The sequence below is a fragment of the Eriocheir sinensis genome, chromosome 40 (genome assembly GCF_024679095.1).
Source record: "Eriocheir sinensis breed Jianghai 21 chromosome 40, ASM2467909v1, whole genome shotgun sequence".
NCBI classification, from domain to species: Eukaryota; Metazoa; Arthropoda; class Malacostraca; order Decapoda; family Varunidae; genus Eriocheir; species Eriocheir sinensis.
Genome location: NC_066548.1, coordinates 13,102,000 through 13,108,336, shown reverse-complemented (window position 1 = coordinate 13,108,336; position 6,337 = coordinate 13,102,000).

Below are 6,337 nucleotides of genomic sequence, written 5' to 3'. Positions count from 1 at the left end.
TTCGTCTCCGTAATATTATCTAACCTTTTTTAGGTGTCTATCAAACTTGCCTCGCCATCTGACTGCCAGCTCGTCTGTTACACTCTTTTTTTTCCTTACTTTCGTCTCCGTAAAACTATCTCACCTTTTTTAGGAGGTGTCTATCAAACCTGCCTCGCCATCTGACTGCTAGCTCGTCTGTTACACTGTTTTTTTCCTCACTTTCGTCTCCGTAATATTATGTAACCGTTTTTTTGGAGGTGTCTATCAAACTTGCCTCGCCATATGACTGCTAGCTCGTCTGTTACACTGTTTTTTTCCTTACTTTCGTCTCCGTAATATTATCAAACCGTTTTTTTGGAGGTGTCTATCAAACTTGCAATCGCCATCTGACTGCTAGCTCATCTGTTACACTGTTTTTTTCTTCTTACAGCAAAGGAAGTAGCTGGTGGGGAAAAAACAACAACAAAAACAAAAAAGCCCGCTAAGCACTCTTCCTATAAAAGAAAATAGAATAGAGTGGCCAGAAGAGAGGTCAATTTCGGATAGAGGACGTGTCTTGAAACTCAGAATTTGGCCTAAGTCCTAATCGAATTCCAACCCATTTAACTAAAAACTACTGCTACGAGATCTACAGTGTTCGTAATCTATCTCAGTCCCGTTACTTGTCATCCAACTTTGTCATCGTTTATCGTCCTACCCTGCTGGTTCGTCTGTCTCACTCATCAATCTATATGTAAATCGATTTTGGCCTGAGTCTTATTATATCTGAATTCATCTAACTAAAACCTATTACAATGTGTTCTTCCTCTTCGATCCATTATTTGTCAGTCATCATATTTAGTCCTACTGCTTGCTATCTTAACTAGTCCACCTGCTATGAGTCCTACCCTGCTAGTCTTAATCCGGTATAGCTGCGGGGATCGTGTTTCTTAAAGGCCCCTCTAAGCGAATTAATGAGAAAAAATCATCACTCATGCAAACCATTTCATAATATATATCAATGCATTTGTGATCAGTTTATCCATCATCTATTTGGGGGTGTTTATGTCATGGCAAAAATATGGCCCGTCGCTGGTACACGGTAAAGCCACAAATTTGGCCCCTCGCTGCTACACGGGGTAAGTCAGACAGGGCGGCCGAGTAAAGGAAGTGGTGAGAGCGAGGTTCTGCTCTTCACTTGACGGGTTAAGTGAGAGGGCGCGGGGCAGGTGACACAGGAGGGGTAGGGAGGGCGGGGGGGAGGAAGGGGCCCGAGGCAAGTCCGAAACAGCGTGTAGCATAAACAAAACAATTAACCTGCTGCCCGCCTCGCCGCCACCACCACCACCACCGTCCTGTCGCTCTCCCACCTGCTGACATGACTGACCTTCACTAGTTTTTCTGCTACTATGTAAATGTAAATGGTCTCTCTCTCTCTCTCTCTCTCTCTCTCTCTCTCTCTCTCTCTCTCTCTCTCTCTCTCTCTCTCTCTTTATTTACACCGTTACACAATAAAGGAGGGCTACATAATCAATTAAGTTCACACAGCACTATGGGCCAAAGGCAGCTCTCTCTCTCTCTCTCTCTCTCTCTCTCTCTCTCTCTCTCTCACGCTAAAACTTTCGCTCTTTCACGCCTCCTTCACGACGCCGTTCCTCTCCGCCGATGACTTATGTCCCTGGGAAATAAATCTTGGCACAGCATGACTTGGCACTCCCCCGCCGGCTGATCCACACACACCTCCGGCACTCACACAGACCAACGTTAACAGATTATCGTATTTTGGCCCTTATTAGTAAGCGTATCGGGCTCCCGTTATGACTCTTTTCTAATGCCACGGAGAAGATTGACGGGGTTTTCATGAGTGATTTTATTTTCCCGTTCAAGATGCATAAGCCGTGTTAAATTATCACTGGGGTCACAAAACAGTCCATAAAAAGCCCAGTCAACTTCTACGATATGTTTAAAAATACAGGCTTTGGCACGTTGTATTTTCCTATTTCTGACCCATAAATAAAGCCAAAAACACCAATAATTAACGGGTTTTGCTAAAGAGACCCGAAATTGACATCTATTTTGGCAACTCCATAATACCTCTTTCTATGGGAGCAGTGATTAGCGGGCTTTTTTGTCTTCATATTTTTTTTTTCTCTTGAACTGCTTCCTTAGCCGTAAAAAAAAAAAAGATAAATTACTTGTGTGGTTACGACAGTTTTGGGTCTGAAACTGATATATGAAGTGTTGTAAATGCGAGTCTGGTAACGCTCACAAAGCCAAGTCCCAGCGCGAGAACCAGGGTCGGTATTCTCAGACGCTTCCACCTCTCATGTCAGCTATTCTCAAAGGCTAAAATGGAGTTTAATCGGGTTTTTAAGGGTGTTTTTCACGTTTAAGGTTCAGAAGAGGGGTCAAACTACCACCAGGGTCATAAAAGTACCTCTGGAAATGCCCAATACCCCTTCAAAAACCCTGTCAAATGTGAGTATGTAAGCGGCGAAGCGTTTGAGAATATGGTCCCAGCACACGAGCAACACTCTGAGACGTAATCTACTATAAAACTTGTTTGCCAACGGTTACGACATGCGACTTTTTTCCCACTTTCTACTACTCTTGGTCTTGATTCTCCCACATGCTCACAGCCAACATGGGTGGACTGGTGGGTGGAGGGGGTGGGGTTGTTGATGTGTGTTGATGTGTGTGTGTGTGTGTGTGCGTGTGTGTACTGCGCATAAAGTCGCACCCTTCCAAGTGTTTAATAGCACGACAGGATGAGAGATCGGAGAAGACAGAGATAAGGCAGAGAAGGAGAGGAAGGAGGATAACGACTGCAACAATGAGGAGGAGGAGGAGGAGGAGGAGGAGGAGAAAGAGGAGGAGGAAGCATGTAAAAGATGCGATAGAGCATAAAAGCATGCACGCAGTGGTAGCAGAGAGGAAGAGAAGGAGGAGGAGGTGGAGGAAGAGGAGGAGGAGTTAGAGGAGGAGGAGGAAAAGGCACATATGTAAAAGTTGCGACAGAACATGTATATATAAGTATGCATGGAGTGGTAGCAGACTAGGAAGAGGAGGAGGAGGAGGAGGAGGAGAAAAACAGACAAGGAGAAGCACGTAAATGGGGCGAGGAAAAATATATATGTAACCATCAGCATGAAGCAGAGGTAAAGAAGAAGGGGAAAGAGGAGGAGAAGAAGAAGAAGAAGAAGAAGAAGAAGAAGAAGAAGAAGGAGAGGAGGAGGAGGAGGGGCAGAGAAGAGGGGTGCATTTTTGGAGAGGCGGAGTGAACGGCGACAAAAAGGGAGGTGGGCGACCTTGCCGAGGCGGGGGGGAGCACGGGGGGCGGCGGCAGGTGAGGGCGACAGTGACGAGGGGCAGCGGAGTGGACGGCTGACTGACCGCCTCATACCTCCCTGGCGACACCACACTCCTGCTGCCACACCCATACACCTGCGACTGTGTGGTGGTGGTGGTGGTGGTGGTGTGGTAGTGTCACGTTTGGCAGTTTCATTAGTGGAAGTGGAAAAGAAAATATAATCTTTCTTCCTTTAGTATGCTTTTTTTTTTCAAATGATAATGATATAACAACAATATCAACATTAAATATGATGCTACACTACTACTACTACTACTACTACTACTACTAGGAAGATGAACATAACAAAAAAATATAATAATAATTAGTCATGTACAATTGATTTCACATGTAAACTTATGTACTTTCATAACCACCGAGCAGAGTATATTTTCACTGGTTCAATGATCAAAGAAATGTGTGCATAGCCAAACCTTAACGTCTTTCCACGAGTGGGTCACGCTATAAGTATAAAGGGTCTTACATGAACGGTGGTCCCCAACCCGAGTGGCTTCATTCTAGGGAGCCTGCCAACACACCTTTGGATCCTGTATATCAATAGCGCGAACACACAAGAGCTGATGTTATCCCTTAAGCTCCTTGGCAGTGTTGAGGCTTCGCGAATCATGCCCCCAAAAGAAAAAAAGAGATTTCTTTAGAATTGTGCAAAGAATAAAGTAAAAATTTACATTCCTTACACAGACGCAGGGAGCAGTGACCTGACAAGACTTTTAAGCGGATGAAGGAAAGAAGCACGTGATCAAGTGTTTACAGTAAAAAGAAGCTTATGATGCACACCAACAAGGAGAAGTTAGGACAATTAAGGCCCAAAATTTTAGCTAAGCGGATATGGGGTGACTGGGAGTAGTGGCTGAATGGCATACATTAGTCAGCCAAGCGGTCAGTAACATACCACTGCAAGTTTCACGGCGAGGGTGAGCACACTGACGGATGGGAGTGACGGAAGGTGAAGGATTTACCGAAGCTGCCCAGTCCAGGCTGTTTGGCCTCGGCCTTACTTTACATTCTTGTTTTTCCTTGTGTTATTGACCGGCTACATCTACCTATCTATCTATTTACCTATCTCTACCTATCTATCTATCTATACATACATACATATATACACACATACACACACACACACACACACACACACACATATATATATATATATATATATATATATATATATATATATATATATATATATATATATATATATATATATATGTTTCGCTCAACTGGTTAGTTTCTTACCGAGTTTTGGTGAGAGAAGTGAATCTTTTTAAGGTTATCTATATCTAGACCTGTTTGGCTGGTTGCAAGGGTTTGTTAAATAAAACTTGATATAAACCTTGACCGTAATATGATTTCGACCCCACGAAGCCTCCGATAAAAAGACAGTAAAACTGATGTAACTTTTTGTACAACACGCTGCGGTGCTATTACTGGAGCACGACGAATAGGAGCCGCTGGGCGAAGCAAGCGAACCAGATGTACGTTTGGTTCACAGAGAAAATGTTACCACACAACGCTTCCCTCCCCGACCCCCGCGTGAAAGTGTGCACTCCACGCGGCGACCCCTGCACCGTGCTGCCCCGCCCCGCCCCGACTATGCGTCAACACTGTCGCCGCCTCCGCCAGGATCACGGCACCGGCAGCAGGAGGGTGGGGGGTGGGGGTGGAGGACTGGCTGGCCGGCGGCTGTTGTTACCGAGGGGCCGCCGGCAGGACTAGACAGGAAGAGGCGAACCTCACTCAGAGGAAGGACTCGTAAATACACACAAACTTATATTTCCAGTTGTTCTCTCTCTCTCTCTCTCTCTCTCTCTCTCTCTCTCTCTCTCTCTCTCTCTCATCCACTCCCATTGCTCCCCTCCAATACCAACTTTTTTCCACGCCACACCTTGCATCCTTACAAAAACAAAACAAACAATAAATTCATACACCCTAAACCACCGCTCCCCTCACCCTCATCACAGCTTTACACCCCACCAACACCACCACAAGCACACGCCATCATTTTCACCTCCCTGCATGCACTCCCACACCCAACACCTTACACACATCCGCAAAACGAAGACACACACGTGAAAGGTTGTAGAACTCTCATTTCCTTGCCCTTTCGATCGCTTCTTCCCCAAGCTCAGACTCCCCCGCTCCCTTGCCTTCCTCTCCTTCCTCACCACCCGAGTCTGCCTTGCCTCCCCCCTTTCGATCGCTTCTTCCTCCAGCTCAGACTCCTCCGCCACATTGCCTTTCCATTTCACCTCACTACACCACCCCAGTCTGCCTTGCCTTCCTATACCCACTTCATTGCTTTTTTCTCCACCTTCCTTCCCTCCTGTATCCACTCATTCCACTGCTTCTTTCACCTTCATTTCCTATCCCTTTTCTTCGTTACTTCATCTGCCTTGACCTCCAACTCTTTCCTTCCACCCCTTTCCACGGCTTCTTCCACCACCCAAACACCTTCCACCTTATCACACATCTCCCAACACTCGGTTCATCCGCCCATAGCACTCCAACATAACTCCCCACTCGTCCCTTCACACGTCTGGCTGTCTACATATCTATTTGTCTATCTTCCTTTTTTATTTGTGTTTGTCCATGTTCAAGTCACGCGATCTGCCCCAGGTATAGGAAAGCTCGAGGTACAGAGGTTTACGAGTTCACCTTTGCGGAACAGAGCCCAAGGTGATCGGTGCCCTCTCGCTTGCTTTTGCTCTCTTCCCTTCAACATTTTTATCGCGCCGTATCACTTAATTGACAACGCGTGACTGGTGAAACTGGACTGATTCTGCCGGTTCTCAACTCACGCGCTCCGCAGCAAAAACTAGAAATCTGCATGTCTTGTGAGGAGGAGGGTTGAGGGGCGGCAGGGGGAGGATGAGGGAATAGGGTTTTGTTGACATAACCTTTTGTGCTGATACGAAAATGTCTTAATGAGGTTTGGAGGAGGAGTTTGAGGAGTTGGAGGATAAGGACAAGGATGAGAATGAAGGGTTTGATGAATAGGAGTTAGAG